The 19,863-nt window shown below is 42.8% G+C and overlaps 1 protein-coding gene across 1 annotated transcript in view; it reads left to right on the top strand.

Annotated features, from left to right (window-relative positions):
* The first annotated feature begins 5,207 nt into the window (after positions 1-5,207).
* KIF3B (kinesin family member 3B) overlaps positions 5,208-19,863 on the top strand; it is a 27,873-nt gene continuing 13,217 nt past the window's right edge. The window contains 1 exon segment of the mRNA XM_083146583.1: positions 5,208-5,345. The gene's annotated coding sequence lies outside the window, so the exon portion shown is untranslated.

Below are 19,863 nucleotides of genomic sequence, written 5' to 3'. Positions count from 1 at the left end.
GGTGATTTGCACCATCGGTGGGCAGCATGAGCATTACCATGCTGCCCCACACCAATAGTATGTGACATGAAAAAAAATGAAGGGGGCATTGGTGTCGGGCAGCATGATTATGTTCATGCTGCCCATCGATGGTGATTTGCACCATCGGTGGGCAGCATGAGCATTACCATGCTGCCCCACACCAATAGTATGTGACATGAAAAAAAATGAAGGGGGCATTGGTGTCGGGCAGCATGATTATGTTCATGCTGCCCATCGATGGTGATTTGCACCATCGGTGGGCAGCATGAGCATTACCATGCTGCCCCACACCAATAGTATGTGACATGAAAAAAAATGAAGGGGGCATTGGTGTCGGGCAGCATGATTATGTTCATGCTGCCCATCGATGGTGATTTGCACCATCGGTGGGCAGCATGAGCATTACCATGCTGCCCCACACCAATAGTATGTGACATGAAAAAAAATGAAGGGGGCATTGGTGTCGGGCAGCATGATTATGTTCATGCTGCCCATCGATGGTGATTTGCACCATCGGTGGGCAGCATGAGCATTACCATGCTGCCCCACACCAATAGTATGTGACATGAAAAAAAATGAAGGGGGCATTGGTGTCGGGCAGCATGATTATGTTCATGCTGCCCATCGATGGTGATTTGCACCATCGGTGGGCAGCATGAGCATTACCATGCTGCCCCACACCAATAGTATGTGACATGAAAAAAAATGAAGGGGGCATTGGTGTCGGGCAGCATGATTATGTTCATGCTGCCCATCGATGGTGATTTGCACCATCGGTGGGCAGCATGAGCATTACCATGCTGCCCCACACCAATAGTATGTGGGCTCAATATAAATGAAGGGGGCATTGGTGTCGGGGTGGCAGGGGCCGCACGGCCGTCTTGTGCCCCCACACCCCTGGCAGGAGTGGGGCACTAGCGGCTGCTGCCGCTAGATTATCCTGCCCCTACAAAGATGACCCCTGCTACATCTGTATATACACCATATACACTTTTATTCCCTTCCAGAAGGACTTCCCACAACCCATGTCAATCATAAATGAATTTAAATAGAGGGTAAAAAAAATCTAGTCAAAATTGCTAGCAATTTTCAGGGAAAATTGCTGGTCCCTCTGAAAAACTGGAAACTGAGCAATATATTGCTGAGAAATATATTGCGGAGATATATTGCAAGTACACTGAGCAATATATTACTCAGCAATATATTGCAAGCAATATATTGCTAGCAATATATCTCCCCCGTGTGTACACAGCATTACTCAACAGGAGGACATGAAATAATGAATGTCTAATTGCACATACTAAAGTAGCTGTTCTTAAAACGTTAACAATTTTTTGTACAAATTTCTGTAATAAAATTTTTCAAAATCTGAATGGATTTTTTTTCTTTTTTGGAAGAGAAATTACTATAAAAGTTCAAATATATATTCTATAACACAAATGTCAGATTTCTGCGTGGTTGTCCATAGTATTGTTGTTAAAAAAGCAAAAGCAGAAATTCGGCCTCAAAGCTTATATTGTGAATTTTACCCTGAATTTGTGTTTTTTACATTAAAACATGTTTGCAAGAAAATGGAATGCCTAAACAAATAAAGGTATCTAAAATAATTGAAGGGCTAAATACAGTATGGTGGGAATCATTGCAAGCTTGTATAGTTCTAAAGCCCCTCTGCTGATTTAACTACCAAAAGTTTACCCTCATTTAGATGGTTACGTTGTTATGTCTCTGCTTTTCTGGTTGTTACATCCCGCTGAAAGGGGCATCTGTATGCAAATGAGAAGGAGGCGTCTAGGCAATGTAAAAACATGGAGTTCGGTGGGTAAGCGAAACCTACCAATACCAATTTTTTTTTTTTTGTGGGGGGGGTATGCATCATTAATTCATTCATGTTCCGTGTCAGTCCCCACCACAGCTGTTGCAAGTCTACCACATGGATCTTTCAGCCTTACTATATATGTCCTTCCTTGTATTACTTTGGTGTCCACATGTTCTCTATGTGGTGCTATAATTGATTCCTCCTCACACTAGCTTTAAATAAGGACTGAAATATGTATATATATATTTTTTACTTTTGTAAAGTTTCCATGTCAAGGTTTAGTTTACAGTTGCTTATATACATTTTCACTAAACAGGTTGTTTACATTGAGATAGCCCATTATTAGTGATGGTGTAGTGATACACTTGTGGCTAGTTCAACCATATGCAATGGCAAAAGGAGAGCAATTGCGCAGAGATCTTTGAACAGTAAGGCCCGGGCACACATTACAATGACCTGGATAGTTGTAAAGATACATTGATCTCCTTGATCTGTTTTGTGTGTACCCACCATCATAATGTATTGACCTGAGATAAGTGCTTAAGTAAGCTGTAAGCTGCCAATGTTGGAAAAGGGATGGCATATTTTCTATTCAAATATAGGTCTCCCCTCCAAATCAAATAACCGAGGGAGACGTAAGTAAAGAAGTTAATTTATTCATGGCTTTAACTTGCTGTGAGGTAAGTGCTGAATATGATCTTGTTTTGAAGCTCCCCTGCTCAGTAAGATAAAACTAGTAGGCTCACTGTAAAATAATAGCTACTTTTTTTTTATTCCACCATTGTGCTGTTGTGTGGAGTTTGTATGTACTCTATTTTATTACATGTCTTTCCTTCCACAATCCAGAAACGTACTGTTTGGATAACTGGCTCCAGACAGAGATTAGCCCCAATGGAGAAAGGAATGTAGAAGCTCTAATAGGGAAGATATTAATGTGAATGACTTAATGTTCTCTAAAGCGCAATGTATGTACCGTATATAAAAAAATATATATACTTGGGTATAGTACAGTACAACACTAAATGGTTATATATATTTTTAAAGTTGTGGGGATTAATTCCTATTTCGGGATGTAGTCAGGTTGTTGACCAACTTTAGTTTCATATGGATTTTCTGTCTATGATTTAGTCAGTTTATTGATAAAAAAAAACGTCTTAAAGGTGTGTACACACACACCTCAATTTGCTCTAGATTCAATGTCCGTTTCGATTTTCCATTAGATCTTCCCATTCAATTTGGCATTAGATATGTACTTTTGCATCAGATATCGATTTTGATATTGAATTCTATTTACATTCATGGTACATTGTACACAGTCGATTTACTGGATCGAATTCGAAATTTCCTTGGCTGCACAGTCTATTTTTCTTTTCGATTTTGAGAAAACGAGAGCGCGCATCGAATCAAATGCAGATCGAAAGTGTCCTAAAAACCATTCAATGTGGATTCAATTTTCTTCCATAAGCAAAATCTAATCAAAACAGGGAAAAATCGAAGCATGTGTACACAGCTAAAGAGGTGGAGAAGAGATGTCCATCTCCTGCCAGGGATGTATGGTAGTACTATTCTGTGAGTGCCGGAGGAGGGAACCTGTACCGTGTATTTATACACTACATTGTGGAATATAACAATGTTGGCAGTCAATTTCCTAAGTATACATGGTTAAAATTGTGACACCCATGTCAACACCAGCAAAATGTTGACACATGAACTATTTACAGTCAAAATGTTAAAATGTAGGGTAGAAAATAAGATGAGCATTCAAATCTTGTATTAACATCAATGTGTCAGCATAATGACTGTCGACATTGGCATTGTTGACAAATCACTTAAGGCCCCATATATTTAAATCAAAGGTCATTAAGGAGACCATTCCTTTTTTTGAGGGGCAGCCATAATTAATGCTCCTTCATTAAATGATTGAGTTTAGTACTAGTTGAGCTGTGCAAAGTGACTAGTCTAGTCTAAATGGGCATGATGCAAAAAGTGCCATCGGGCTGCCAAAAAAAGGAATTTTTGCTCAATTGTGCTCACCACCTCTGTTGGCTTTTAGCAGAAATGTGGACACCAGTGGCATGTGTGCCAATTGAGACAACAATTGAATTGATCCATTGGGTTCCCATTAACACTGTGGCCTAAAAACCCCAAATGAATCATGCCGCACCTGCCTGTGCAAGGTCTAATGGTGTGTACACACAGGGCGATATGATTGCTGGTGATATATTGCTAGCAATATATCGCCAGCAATCCTATTGCTCAGTGTCTCCTTTTCATCAGCGATGAAAAGGAGACCTGAAGGCAGGAGGGAGGGAGCAGTGGCACGGAGCGGGGGGAGCAGCAGCCGCTGTCACTTGGAACGGAGGAGGGAAGGAGCAGTGTCACAGGGCGGGGGAGAGCAGCAGCAGCAGACGCTGCTGCTGTCACTTGGAAGGGAGGGAGCAGCATCACGGGGCGGGGGGAGCAGCAAGGGAATCCTTCTGCCGCTGTCCTCCGTGGGGCTGACCTCCTGGTCAGCGCCGGTAAAAGCCACTGGTCGCAGGAGCAAGCTCCTGCGTCCAGTGACCATTAAGGAGTACACACGGGAGAGCGCACTCCAAATCACTGGCAATATGGTCGCTCAGCGACCATATTCCCAGCAATTTCAGCCAATATCGCCCCCGTGTGTACACACCTTTACTGTTGAATAATACTACAGTTCCACAACTATCAATACATGGAAAACTGACACCCAAAATACAGACTTCATATCAGTAACAACATATTTGCCTACTTTTGAAAATTAGTTTCAGGGAGATAATAGTTGGTAATAGAATTTTGAAAAGCGCCCCATTGAGGAGGCGTGTTATGCTCCACCAAAAAGGGCGTGTCTAGTTCCATATATGGAGAGATTGTGAACGTGGCACCTAGAAGTGTGGGTGTGTAATATTAAATTCCTTATATCCAAATGTAGATGAGCCCCAAAGCAGTTAGTAAGAGCTACTAGGTAAAGTGCTGGGAAATGGTGCTGATGATTCAATGTAAATGTATCTATCTCTCATTCCTTTTCCCCCCTAAAATGTAACAGTGTAATGTGGACTAGGTGAAATGAGGGATTGCTAGACTAATGAGGGAGAGAGGGAGATTGCTGCTCTTTCAGGGAGTCTCCTGCAGAATGTAGGAGGGTAGGCAACTATGAGTAACATTCTCTTTTGCTCTGCAATTAAATTATTTATAAAATGAGTTGTATGGAAGAAATGTATTACATTATGAGCTGCGAGGTGGCTTTCTAGCACTGATCTGCTACATGTACAAAATATTTGCTAAACCAAAGATACAGTGTAGAAGCTGGGCGGGGCCGGGCTGGGCTGCAGTTGCTAAGGAAGTACCAGCCTGGGCATGTTGATCGTTGCTAAGGAAGTGAGCGCGTCGTACCCAGGCCTGTTGCTAAGGAAGTAAGAGCCGGCGGTCAGTCAGCATCCGGCGCAGAGACAGACCGACAGACTGACCGACAGCAGCGGAGACATGGCAGGTGAGGTGCCGCTCCCATAAGCACGGGGTGGGCTGCTTGTTATACACCAGGGCGGTGGCGCTGCGGTGGGGCCTGTTTGACCTACGAAGTCTTCATATAGAGATCAGGGCACAGTCCTGAGGAGACAGCATGTGATCAATACATTGTATTGCCATCCCTCCTAGCAGTGTCTGAGCTAGCTGTCTACCCCAGGCATACATGATGCAGGTGATTGAGCTGCAATGCAGTTAGGCAGATAATCATGTCTGCATTTTATTGCTGAGCCCATGAGCAGCGTGTCTGCTGTGATGCCGGGCGAAACCATGATTTATTTATATTTTTATGTATGGGCTATTTTTATCATTTATAGCTGCCACCTGCACCATGTTACGTAGTGACCATATTCTGCAAATGGTTTATCCACCTCAGCCACCTCGTGTTGTGTGATCATATTCTGCTGCTTATTATCCATCCTGAGCCTTTTTTTTTTTTTTTTTACTAATCTGAGCTATGCCATACGATGATCACATTCTGCTCCAGCTCATCCTTTACACGTCATTGTATCAGATTACACCCATTCCACAACACTATCATATTGGGCTCTCACTCATTCAAAGCTAGATGATCCTAATCTGCTTTTCCCATCCCGAGCCATGCCACAGTGTGGTTATAGAGCGCTTGCTTTACCCAGCTTGAGCCATGTACCATCATATTCTAGACAAAATTTCCACATCATGACATCTTTTCTACTATTGACCAATGCTGATCCTTTCCATTAGACAGTGGGATAATATTCTTCTCCTGGTTTACGCATGTCAGAACGATGATGTATTGATCCTGCAGTAGCAAATTAAAATTCTCTGGATCGCAAAATCGCTTCATCACTTGGAGTGATATCTATGTCAATTAATTACGCCCTGGGGTGCTGCAGTTGGAAACGAGACAGTATAATATCATATGGTGGCCACAGGACAGTCTATCTTATGATGATAATTCATTATAGCATCACTTAATACTATCTGTGCTAACGATAGTACTTTCAGCTGCTGGGAATGTTCTGCCTAAAGAGTTCACTACAAGTTCCATGCCCATTCCTCAACAATAGCTTAAAAAACAAACCCAGCACAACTGTTTAAATTGGCAAAAGTTGAAATGTTAGATTAGGCAGAACCCTCTTGCCATATATTTGTAATAATATAAGGGTAGCGGCATACTGATATAATGATTTTGGTACTTCTTCATCTTTGCGGCCACAGTTTACGCCAGTTATGTTAGCTGCTTTCCAAATAGTATCAACTTTTCGGTACTTGTTTCCTAGCACGGCCACACCGATTTACATCGGGGTGGTCGTGTCGGAAAAATCGGGTCCATCGCATGCGATTTGGTCGCATGCGATGCGATCGACGCGACCGACCGATTTTGGACCCGATTTTTTTTTTTTTTTAATGAAATGTAAATCGGGTCCCTGGGACCCGATTTTACATTGGATTCAATGTAAAATATTCCCAACCCCTCCAAATGTCACGGCGTACACCCCACCCCACGATAGACGCCAACCCGAAGCGTGGCGAGCGCAGCGAGCCCGCGAGGGGCGGCGGTGCGCGTCCTCCGACCTTTTCATTCCCCTACTATCCACGTCGGCGTGGAGTTGAGAATAGAATAGTGTGGCGAGCCCGAAGCGTGGCGAGCGGACGCGTATACCTGTGAAGTTATACGCGTCCCCTCGCGGGGCTCGCTACGCTTCGGGCTCGGTGGCTCGCTGCGCTCGCCACACTATTCTATTCTCAACTCCACGCCGACGTGGATAGTAGGGGTATGAAAAGGTCGGAGGACGCGCACCGCCGCCCCTCGCGGGCTCGCTGCGCTCGCCACGCTTCGGGTTGGCGTCAATAGTGGGGTGGCGTTTAAAATGTGGGGGCATGACGGGGCCATATACAATGAGAAATGGCCCATATTGGCCCCTTTCCCATTGATTACTAGGTGAAGATGGACTTAATCAAGTCCATCTTATCTTGTGCCATTATAATGGCACAAGACCAACACGACCGACGCGATTTCAATGTTAAAAATATTTTAACATTGAAGCCTATGGAGAAATCGGGTCCATCGCGTCGGTCGCGTCGTGTGCCATGTTAAGGCACACGACGCGATGGACCCGATGGACGCGATTTCTCCATAGGCTTCAATGTTAAAATATTTTTAACATTGAAGCCTATGGAGAATCGGGTCCATCGCGTCGGTCGCGTCGTGTGCCTTATTAAAGGCACACGACCGACGCGATGGACCCGATTTTCCATTTGCCGGTAAAATGGACCTGATTTGAAAGAAAATCGGGTCCATCGTGGGCATCGTGTGCCTTAAAGTTAAGGCACACGACCAAGAAGATTGTGGCCGTGCTAGGAAACAAGTACCAACTTTTCTAAAGGTAATAGATGGTGGCGTGGACCAGGGTGGTGGTATGCAAAGATTCCTACATAAGTTGCGTAAGCTGTGACTGCAAAAGATGAGGAAGTACCAAGATTTTTCTTTGCTCAGCTTGTCAGTCACTACTGCACATATGCTGTATGGAGACTGATGTATTAGTTATTACCAGTTATTTATATAGCGCACACATATTCTGCAGCACTTTACAGAGAATATTTGGCCATTCACATCAGTCCCTGCCCCAGTGGAACTTAAACGCTAAGTTCCTTACCACATGAACACGCATTTACGCTAGGCTTATGATTGGCTTGTGGGAGGAAACCCCATGGGAACCCATGACCTCAGTGAGACAGTAATGCTTAGATTATCAGATTCTGTCTATAATTTCTCTATTGCATCCTAGAAAATGATGGACAGAATCTGCTTGGTTGCTATGGGCAACATCACATCTTTTCATTATTAGAAGCTTTGGTAAATGTACCCCCCAATGTTTAAATTGACTATAATTTTCACACATAATGGGGTCGGTTCGGTAAAAAATGTTCCCCTCAAATGTTTAATGCAAAAGCAAAGTGAATTGGTAAAAACTGTGAAAATTGTCAAGCAAACATTTTTATTCATCATATTGACCGGTAATGTTTACGTTTTATTTAGGAAATAGCTTTATTTTATTTTTTTACACAACATTTTTTATTTAAATAACTAATTTGAGCAATGCTGGCATTTTTAGGCGATATTTAGCATATCTCTCACAGAGATGTTGGCATTTTTAGAAGATATTTAGCGTAGCTTTCACCGATGTCTGCACTCAATACAGTTTAATGTTTATTACAGTGTTATTGCTTAACTACTGTTTGAGTGTGTTTCTCTCTAAAAAGTACTTTTGCATTTTCCATTGAAATGCAGATTTATTTTATTGTAAGTAATAAGTGGAACTAAAGGGGTCCATACATCTGTGGGGTCAATTCCCCAACCAGCCGGTACCACTGTTCTGCTGACTGGAACCACTGGGGTTCGGGGATATTTAGCACCTTAAAAAGTCCCCAATCCAAATCGGGATCAAGAAATCAGGAGTTTTACACATGTTTAATGTGCCTGATTTTCCCGGCAGGGTGGTCAGGGGATTGGGGAATTTCACAATTCACAGAGGGTGTATGTTCTCTTTAACCCCTTCATGACAGAGCCAGTTTGTGCCTTCATGACAGAGCCATTTTTTTCAAATCTGACATGTCTCACTTAAGTGGGGATAACTTTTTTTTGCTTTTACTTATCCCAGTGATTTTGAGATTGTTTTCTCGTGACACATTGTACTTCAAATTAGTGGTAAATTTGGGTCGATACAGTCTGTGTTTTTTTGTGAAAAATACCAAAATATCGTGAAAAAATGGAAAATTTAGCAATTTGCAAAATGTTAAATTTTCTGCTTGTGAGACAAATAATCATACCACTCAAAATAGTTAATAACTAACATAGACCATATGTCTACTTTATGTTTCCATCATTATTTCAACTTCCTTTTAATTTTTTTGGACACTAGGAGGCTTACAATATGAATAGCAAATTCTCAAATTTTCATGAAAATTTCAAACACTGATTTTTTTAGGGACCAGTTCAGTTCTGATGTGACTTTGAGGGACTTGTATGTGAGACACCCCCATAAATGATGCCATTTCAAAAACTGCACCCCTCACAGTATTCAAAACAGCATTTTGGAAGTTTGTTAACCCTTTAGGTGTTTCACAGGAATTAAAACAAAGTGTAGGTGAAATTTCAAAATTTCTTTTTTTTTGCAGAGTTTCAATTTTAATACATTTTTCTAACGAATACAGTAGATTTTACTAGAGAAATGTGACTAAAAATTGATTCCCCCAATTCTTTTGTTTTCAAAAATATCCTATATGTGGCCCTAGTGTGCACGTTGACCAAACCACAGGCTTCATAATAGAAGGAGCACCTACTTGATTTTGGAGCCTCCTTTTTATGAGATTTTTTTTTAGGCACCATGTAGGTTTCTAGGCACCATAAGTGCTAAAAGTTAGGAACCTCCCCCACAAGTCACCCCATTTTGCAATCTACACCCCTCAGGGAATTCATCTAGGGGTATAGTGTACATTTCAAACCCCCAGGGGTTTCACCAATTTTGGTACAACTGGGATGTGAAAATGAAAAATTACATTTTTTTACACAAACATGCAGTTCTGGCTCAAAATTTTTCATTTTCACAAGGAATGAAGGAGACGAAGCACCCCAAAATCTGTGCCCCAATTTCTCCCGAGTACGGCAATGCCTCACATGTGACCAAAAAATACCAGTTGGGTGCATGGCAGGACTCAGAAGGGAAGGAGTGATTTTTGGATTTTACAGCAAAGATTTTGGTGGAATGAATGGTGGGTACTATGTTGCATTAGCAAGACTCCCAAAGCACCAATACAGTGGAACCCCCCCACAAGTCACCCCATTTTGCAAAGTACACCCCTCAGGGAATTCATCTAGGGGTATAGTGTACATTTCAAACCCCCAGGGGTTTCATCAATTTTGATACAACTGGGATGTGAAAATGGAAAATTACATTTTTTTACACAAACATGCAGTTCTGGCTCAAAATTTTTCATTTTCACAAGGAATGAAGGAGACAAAGCACCCCAAAATCTGTGCCCCAATTTCTCCCGAGTACGGCAATGCCTCACATGTGACCAAAAAATACCAGTTGGGTGCATGGCAGGACTTAGAAGGGAAGGAGTGATTTTTGGATTTTGCAGCTCAGATTCTGGTGGAATTTTGGTGGGTGCTATGTCGCATTAGCAAGACCCCCCAAGCACCAATACAGTGGAACCCCCCCACAAGTGACCCCATTTTGCAAACTACACCCCTCAGGGAATTCATCTAGGGGTATAGTGTATATTTCAAACCCCCAGGGGTTTCACCAATTTTGGTACAACTGGGATGTGAAAATGGAAAATTACATTTTTTTACACAAACATGCAGTTCTGGCTCAAAATTTTTCATTTTCACAAGGAATGAAGGAGACAAAGCACCCCAAAATCTGTGCCCCAATTTCTCCCGAGTACGGCAATGCTTCACATGTGACCAAAAAATACCAGTTGGGTGCATGGCAGGACTTAGAAGGGAAGGAGTGATTTTTGGATTTTGCAGCTCAGATTCTGGTGGAATTTTGGTGGGTGCTATGTCGCATTAGCAAGACCCCCCAAGCACCAATACAGTGGAACCCCCCCACAAGTGACCCCATTTTGCAAACTACACCCCTCAGGGAATTCATCTAGGGGTATAGTGTACATTTCAAACCCCCAGGGGTTTCACCAATTTTGGTACAACTGGGATGTGAAAATGGAAAATTACATTTTTTTACACAAACATGCAGTTCTGGCTCAAAATTTTTCATTTTCACAAGGAATGAAGGAGACAAAGCACCCCAAAATCTGTGCCCCAATTTCTCCCGAGTACGGCAATGCCTCACATGTGACCAAAAAATACCAGTTGGGTGCATGGCAGGACTTAGAAGGGAAGGAGTGATTTTTGGATTTTGCAGCTCAGATTCTGGTGGAATTTTGGTGGGTGCTATGTCGCATTAGCAAGACCCCCCAAGCACCAATACAGTGGAACCCCCCCACAAGTGACCCCATTTTGCAAACTACACCCCTCAGGGAATTCATCTAGGGGTATAGTGTACATTTCAAACCCCCAGGGGTTTCACCAATTTTGGTACAACTGGGATGTGAAAATGGAAAATTACATTTTTTTACACAAACATGCAGTTCTGGCTCAAAATTTTTCATTTTCACAAGGAATGAAGGAGACAAAGCACCCCAAAATCTGTGCCCCAATTTCTCCCGAGTACGGCAATGCCTCACATGTGACCAAAAAATACCAGTTGGGTGCATGGCAGGACTTAGAAGGGAAGGAGTGATTTTTGGATTTTGCAGCTCAGATTCTGGTGGAATTTTGGTGGGTGCTATGTCGCATTAGCAAGACCCCCCAAGCACCAATACAGTGGAACCCCCCCACAAGTGACCCCATTTTGCAAACTACACCCCTCAGGGAATTCATCTAGGGGTATAGTGTACATTTCAAACCCCCAGGGGTTTCACCAATTTTGGTACAACTGGGATGTGAAAATGGAAAATTACATTTTTTTACACAAACATGCAGTTCTGGCTCAAAATCTTTCATTTTCACAAGGAATGAAGGAGACAAAGCACCCCAAAATCTGTGCCCCAATTTCTCCCGAGTACGGCAATGCCTCACATGTGACCAAAAAATACCAGTTGGGTGCATGGCAGGACTTAGAAGGGAAGGAGTGATTTTTGGATTTTGCAGCTCAGATTCTGGTGGAATTTTGGTGGGTGCTATGTCGCATTAGCAAGACCCCCCAAGCACCAATAAAGTGGAACCCCCCCACAAGTGACCCCATTTTGCAAACTACACCCCTCAGGGAATTCATCTAGGGGTATAGTGTACATTTCAAACCCCCAGGGGTTTCATCAATTTTGGTACAACTGGGCAGTGAAAATGAAAAAAATACATTTTTTTACACAAAAATGTACTTCTGGCTCAAAATTTTTCATTTTCACAAGGAATGAAGGAGACAAAGCACCCCAAAATCTGTGCCCCCATTTCTCCAGAGTACGGCAATGCCTCACATGTGACCAAAAAATACCAGTTGGGTGCATGGCAGGACTCAGAAGGGAAGGAGTGATTTTTGGATTTTGGAGCACAGATTTTGGTGGAATGAATGGTGGGTGCTATGTTGCATTACCAATACAGTGGAACCCCCCCACAAGTGACCCCATTTTGCAAACTACACCCCTCAGGGAATTCATCTAGGGGTATAGTGTACATTTCAAACCCCCAGGGGTTTCATCAATTTTGGTACAACTGGGCAGTGAAAATGAAAAAAATACATTTTTTTACACAAAAATGTACTTCTGGCTCAAAATTTTTCATTTTCACAAGGAATGAAGGAGACAAAGCACCCCAAAATCTGTGCCCCCATTTCTCCAGAGTACGTCAATGCCTCACATGTGACCAAAAAATACCAGTTGGGTGCATGGCAGGACTCAGAAGGGAAGGAGTGATTTTTGGATTTTGGAGCACAGATTTTGGTGGAATGAATGGTGGGTGCTATGTTGCATTACCAATACAGTGGAACCCCCCCACAAGTGACCCCATTTTGCAAACTACACCCCTCAGGGAATTCATCTAGGGGTATAGTGTACATTTCAAACCCCCAGGGGTTTCATCAATTTTGGTACAACTGGGCAGTGAAAATGAAAAAAATACATTTTTTTACACAAAAATGTACTTCTGGCTCAAAATTTTTCATTTTCACAAGGAATGAAGGAGACAAAGCACCCCAAAATCTGTGCCCCCATTTCTCCAGAGTACGGCAATGCCTCACATGTGACCAAAAAATACCAGTTGGGTGCATGGCAGGACTCAGAAGGGAAGGAGTGATTTTTGGATTTTGGAGCACAGATTTTGGTGGAATGAATGGTGGGTGCTATGTTGCATTACCAATACAGTGGAACCCCCCCACAAGTGACCCCATTTTGCAAACTACACCCCTCAGGGAATTCATCTAGGGGTATAGTGTACATTTCAAACCCCCAGGGGTTTCATCAATTTTGGTACAACTGGGCAGTGAAAATGAAAAAAATACATTTTTTTACACAAAAATGTACTTCTGGCTCAAAATTTTTCATTTTCACAAGGAATGAAGGAGACGAAGCACCCCAAAATCTGTGCCCCCATTTCTCCAGAGTACGGCAATGCCTCACATGTGACCAAAAATACCAGTTGGGTGCATGGCAGGACTCAGAAGGGAATGAGTGATTTTTGGATTTTGCAGCTCAGATTCTGGTGGAATGAATGGTGGGTGCTATGTGGCATTAGCAAGACCCCCGAAGCACGGTGAAATGATGAACCTAATAATCCATAGATGTGTGGTATATTTTGAAACACTCCTTTATACATAGGCCGGGTTTGTCGGGGCAAGTTTCACAGTGGAAAATAGTATCCTTTCTTATTCCCTTTTTATAGCAAACTTTGCACCTTTTTTGTGTCCTGCCCTTTCTTGCAGTGGAGGGGATTTCGTTGGGAAAATGCTGCCCTGGTACAATACGGGGGCCAGTACTAGAAGTACTGGGGCCCTCTGCCTGCTGATTCCCAAATATTAGGCTCTTTATGACTTCCTCTTGAAAGTGCATAAATGTCCCCATCTGGCCGGTAGAACGGAATAGCACGTAAGCGTTATACAGTGCCATCTGGATGATATACACGGCCAGCTTCTTGTACCAGATATTTGTTTTCCGCAGGGCACTGTACGGCTTCAGTACCTGATCTGAAAGATCCACTCCGCCCATGTACTTATTGTAATCTAGGATACAATTTGGTTTTGAGGTGTGGGTACTGGTACCTCGTACAGGGATGGAGGTGGTACTGTCTCCATGAATTGTTGTCAGTATAAGGACATCCCTCTTGTCCTTATATTTGACCAACAACATATTTTCGGTGCATATTCCCCTGCTTTCACCCCTTCTCATTACTTGGGCAATGTGCGTTTTGGGGAGGCCTCTTTGGTTCTTGCGCACAGTACCGCAAGCTGCTGTACCTCTTGAACCAAGGGCCTTAAACAGGGGGATGCTGGTGTAAAAGTTATCCACATAGAGGTGATAACCCTTATCCAGGAAGGGGTGCATTAAATCCCAGACAATTTTTCCACTAACACCTACGAGGGAGGGGGGGCATTCTGGTGGTTCAATTCTTGAATCCTTCCCTTCATATACCCTAAACTTGTGGGTGTACCCTGTGGTGCTTTCACACAGCTTATACATTTTTATGCCATACCTTGCCCTCTTACTGGGAAGGTACTGGCGGAATTTAACCCTTCCTTTAAAATGTATAAGGGACTCGTCGATACTAATACATTTATCAGGGATGTATAGCTCTGCAAATTTGGCACTGAAATGATCAATGACCGGCCTGACTTTGAATAGCCTGTCAAAGGTGGGATCATCTCTGGGTGGGCACTGTGCATTATCGGTGTAATGTATAAATTTATGGATTGCCTCAAAACGAGCCCGGGGCATGGCCATACGGTGAAATGGGGTGCTGTACAGAACATCTGTACTCCAATATTGCCTAATTTGTGGCTTTTTTACTATGCCCATGTGTAACACCAGACCCCAAAACGTCATCATCTCTACTGCATCTACAGGGGTCCACCTAGCAAATGATGACGTGGGGTTTTGAGCAATAAACTGCTGGGCATATAAATTAGTTTGGTCCACCATTAAATTTATAAAATCATCAGAGAAAAATAATTTGAAAAAGTCAATTTCTCTGAGACCTGTTGAATCAAATTGGATTCCTGGGATGGCCAAAAACTCAGGAACCTGGGGCTCAAAATTGTCTGGTGGTGGGGTCCATACGAGATCAATTATTGGGGGGGGGGGTCTCAGCTGCTCTACGGGGGCGTCTTTGAGGGGGTCCCTCATCACCAGAGGAGGAAGAAGAGCTTAAGACGAATCCTTCAAATTCCCCGCTTGCCTCACTGGCTGTGTCAGAGTCAGAGGCAAGCATGGCATATGCCTCCTCCACTGAATACATTCTCCTGGATGACTGGGACGACATTTGGGATGCCATTTATATTTTTGTGTTACTGGTAGTGAAATGTTTCAACACGTATAGTGTAGGGGGGGGGTACAAACTTTATTTCAACCCGGGGGGTATGTAGTGTGTGGTGTGTATGTAGTGCAGAAAAAAAAAATACAAAAAAAAAAAAATTGAAGGGTTAAAAAAAAAAAAAATGGAAGGGGTTAAAAAAAAAAAAAATGGAAGGGGTTAAAAAAAAAAAAAAAGGTCCTGCGCCAAAAATTGAGCACAGATGTTGGTCAGTAACGTCCGTCACTGAACAGCGCTCAAAGGCAACAGGAATTTGATCAAAAAAAAAAAAAAATAGATCAACCCTGTGCCGAAAAAGCTGATCAGTGATGTACGTCACTGATCAGCGCACAGTGGCCACAGGACACACACAAAATCACAGTGTGTGTAAAAAAAAAATTTAAAAAAGACCCCACAGCACTCACAAAAAATAAAAAAAGGTGATCAGTGATGCGACACTGATTACCAGTGAGGGGCAGCAGGTGCACAACCTTTGGTGCAACTGACAGTGCAACTGGCAGCAACTGACAGGTATATATAAAAAAAAAAACCTCTGTACCCCCAAAAAGTTGCTGATCACCTCAGATATAGTGATCAGCACAAAAGGCGGGGGCAGCAGACACAAAATTTAGCACTCTCTATCACTCTCTGTCACTATCTCTCTCTATCTCTCTATCTCTCACTATCTATCACTCTATGACACTGCAGCAGCAGCACTGACAGGTATATCTATATATAAAAAAAAACCTGCGCCCCCAAAAAGTTGCTGATCAGTTAATTTATACTGATCAGCACAAAAGGGGGGGCAGCAGTCAGTTATATAAAAAATATATAGCACAATCTGTCACTATCTCTCTATCTCTCTCTATCTCTCTCTCTCTATCTCTCTCTATCTCTCTCTATCTATCTATAGCTCTATCACACTGCAGCAGCACAAAATATAGCACTAGGCCTCTCTATCTCTCTCTATCTCTCTCTATCTCTTTCAGTTATATAAAAAATATATAGCACAATCTGTCACTATCTCTCTCTCTCTATCTCTCTCTATCTCTCTCTATCTCTCTATCTATAGCTCTATCACACTGCAGCAGCACAAAATATAGCACTAGGCCTCTCTATCTCTCTCTATCTCTCTATATCTCTTTCAGTTATATAAAAAATATATAGCACAATCTGTCACTATCTGTCACTATCTGTCACTATCTCTCTCTCTATCTCTCTCTCTCTATCTCTCTCTATCTCTATCTATAGCTCTATCACACTGCAGCAGCACAAAATATAGCACTAGGCCTCTCTATCTCTCTCTATCTCTCTCTATCTCTCTCTCTATCTAATAACTCGCAGCAGCACAAGATGTCACAGGATGTCACAAGATGTCACAAGAATAAGCAATATCTAGGCAGTGATCAGGTAAGTATTTGGATGGGTTCTGGTCAGTATTGGCGGCAGCTGGGCACGGTGACCGCACTGCACGCTATTCCAGACCGGAATGGCGTCTGCAGTGCAGTCACCGTTAGTTTAAACCCCCCTCCTTGGCTGTGATTGGTCCGTCGGTCCGACGGACCAATCACGGCCTTTGGGGGCGGGCGGGGTGAGGTGGGGTGACACCAGTGTCACCCTTACACCCCGCAGTGATTGGTGCTGTACTTTACAGCACCAATCACCTCCGATTCCGTGTCACCGGCGAACGTTATTCGCCGGTGACACAGAAAACGCTGTGAATGGCTGTTCACACTGAACAGCCAATCACAGCGATCGCCGACGGGGGGGCGGCATCGCAGCCCCCCCTGGGCATGCACGGACATGTCTGCTGTCAGGGACAGCAGACATCGTCCCTCTGTCACTGCGTCTCTAGACGCAGTGACAGTTTTAAGCCATGACGTATATATACGTCAACGGTCGGGAAGTACTTCCCGGCCATGACGTGTATATATACGTCAAATGTCGGGAAGGGGTTAATACTTAACATTAGATGATTGTTTTTATTTCCAATTTTATCTCTGTTTACTTTGTTTTTGATATGTTTTGTCTATTTACACATATTCAGATTTCAAATAAACCGTAAAAAAGACAGTTTTATTGAAAACTATAAAATCCTATAAATTTGGATTGTTCTTAGAGAGCATAAACACATGGTTGATCAAGGTTTATAATACATAGCAATGTTTCACCCCTTTGAGTGCCAACGTTGCTGTGAGAAATTCTCAAAATATCCGTTAAAAATGCCAGCGCCGATCACATCGACTGTTCTTTTTTTGGGTGCAATATTTAACTAAACTTCAATTAATTGACTTGGCTGTATTTGTATTTATTTATACTAAAAGAACAGTCGCTGTGAGCGATGCTGGCATTTTTAGTGGATATTTTGAGGATCTCTCACAGCAATGTTGGCACTCAAAAGGTTAATCTAATAAGCAGGATTCAGAAACAAACAAATGGTTTCATGTAAACATTTTGTGGTACTTGTTCCCTAGCACGGCGCCCATCGCATACCGTATTTAGTGCTATGCTATGCGATATTCTATTTAAATGAACAGGAATGCTTGTACAATAAAATATCACATAGCATCGCATGCCAGCAAATGGCTTGCCATGCCATACGATTTTTAATTGTACAAGCACCCTAATGGGTGCTTACAATGTTAAATGCACCCCCATTGTCAACGACACCCCCACTATCAACGCCAACCCAAAGCGTGGCGATCAGCGGCAGTACGCGTCCTCCGACCTTTTCATACCCCCACTATCCACGTCGGCGTGGAGTTGATATTAGATAGTGTGGCGAGTGCAGCGAGCCACCGAGCCCGAAGCGTGGCGAGCCCCGCGGAATACTAGCCCGAAGCGTGGCGAGCGGACGCGGAATACATGTAAAGTTATCAGTGTACCCTCGCGGGGCGCGCTGCACTCGCCACGCTTCGGGCTCGCTGTGCTGGCCACACTGTCTAAAATCAACTCCACGCCGACGTGGATAGTGGGGGTATGAAAAGTTCGAAGGACGCGTACCGCTGCGCTCACCACGCTTCGGGTGGCGTTGACAATGGGGGTGCATTTAACATTGTAAGCACCCATTAGGGTGCTTGTACAATTAAAAACCGCATGCCGCTAGGAAACAAGTACCCATTTTGTTTCCTACTGCTGCTGTGATCCATTCTCACAGCAAACTCACACTGTCAATTACATTTGCAACACTTGCAATCTAATTCCATACGCACATTGATTTCTCTAGTGGAAATTCACATTGTTTTATGTGCACCCATTTGAGGAAGTAAAGGTAGGAAATTTTTTATTTTTTTTTTAAGACACAAAAAATGTTAAGAAACACAGTCCATAAGCTCTGGTGCTTACCTATTCTGAATAGTCACACACTTGGAGGGATGAGAATAGCATAATGAATTAAATAAATTTCAATTAATTAAATTAATTTAGATTTAAATAAAGCCAATAAATTATGTATCCGTTTTCAGAACTTCTCTAGAAAGCTCAATAATGGGTTAAATGAGGTAAGACAGGTACGTGGAGTTGTACTGATGGAAGAGGGATTTTTGAACTTGCAGATGAGAGGAAAAAATGTTTGTCCAACTTTTTACACACAAAAAAAATATTTTAAATTTTTCTGTACCCCAAAATATCAGGAACCCTTTTATTTGATGAAAAATGCTTGCTTGATATAATTTTTCAATCATTAATAAGCCCTTAATTTAAAAAATGTAAAACACATTAATTCCACACCTTTTTAAAATCCTCTAGTACTTTCAATATACCCTCTAACATCAGTCTGTATGGTCCTGCTATGTCAGTTGTCACTGTTTGGGGTTAATTTTTTCCCCACTTGTTCATGCATTTAAAATGAAAGTCCTGTCTTAATTGGGTTGTTCAATCTTTTACCCCCAATAACCAAAAATAATGTAACAAAATACCATTTAATAAAACAAGATCGTTTATAACATATTGAAAGTTTTAGGGGGGCATTCAATCCCGGGTCACGACTGTTGGTACGTCCTGACAGCTGTGACCCTGGCCCGTCTTCCTTTTGCTGGCCTGCATATTGACAGGCGAGATTCAATCTCCTGCCTGCCGATTGGCAAATAGGGGGCGTGTCCGCATAAACGGCCGTGGATTGTTGATATCCTGCTGTGATCGTGACAATTCATGGACATTCTCGGCAAAACGGGCCCGACAGCTTTTAAAGTCTGGCCCATTCTGTCAATCTGCCTCTTCAATATTGTCTGGAAATACAGCATTGAAGAGGCACCCGCCACTATTTCCCCCATCGGGAATAGCGGCCGGGATTGCATATCCCCCTTAACCCCTTGAGTGGTATGCCCAGAGATTTTCCGGGCTCAGCTGCGTTGCCTCAGCAGGCTGTCCCGGAAAATTTCTGGGCATACCACTAATATAGAATAGGTGCACGCCAGTGGTGTCCAGGTGTGCACCA

Source organism: Crinia signifera, chromosome 6 (genome assembly GCF_055691185.1).
Source record: "Crinia signifera chromosome 6, ASM5569118v1, whole genome shotgun sequence".
Classification (NCBI taxonomy): domain Eukaryota; kingdom Metazoa; phylum Chordata; class Amphibia; order Anura; family Myobatrachidae; genus Crinia; species Crinia signifera.
This window is presented reverse-complemented; position numbering and strand designations above follow the sequence as displayed.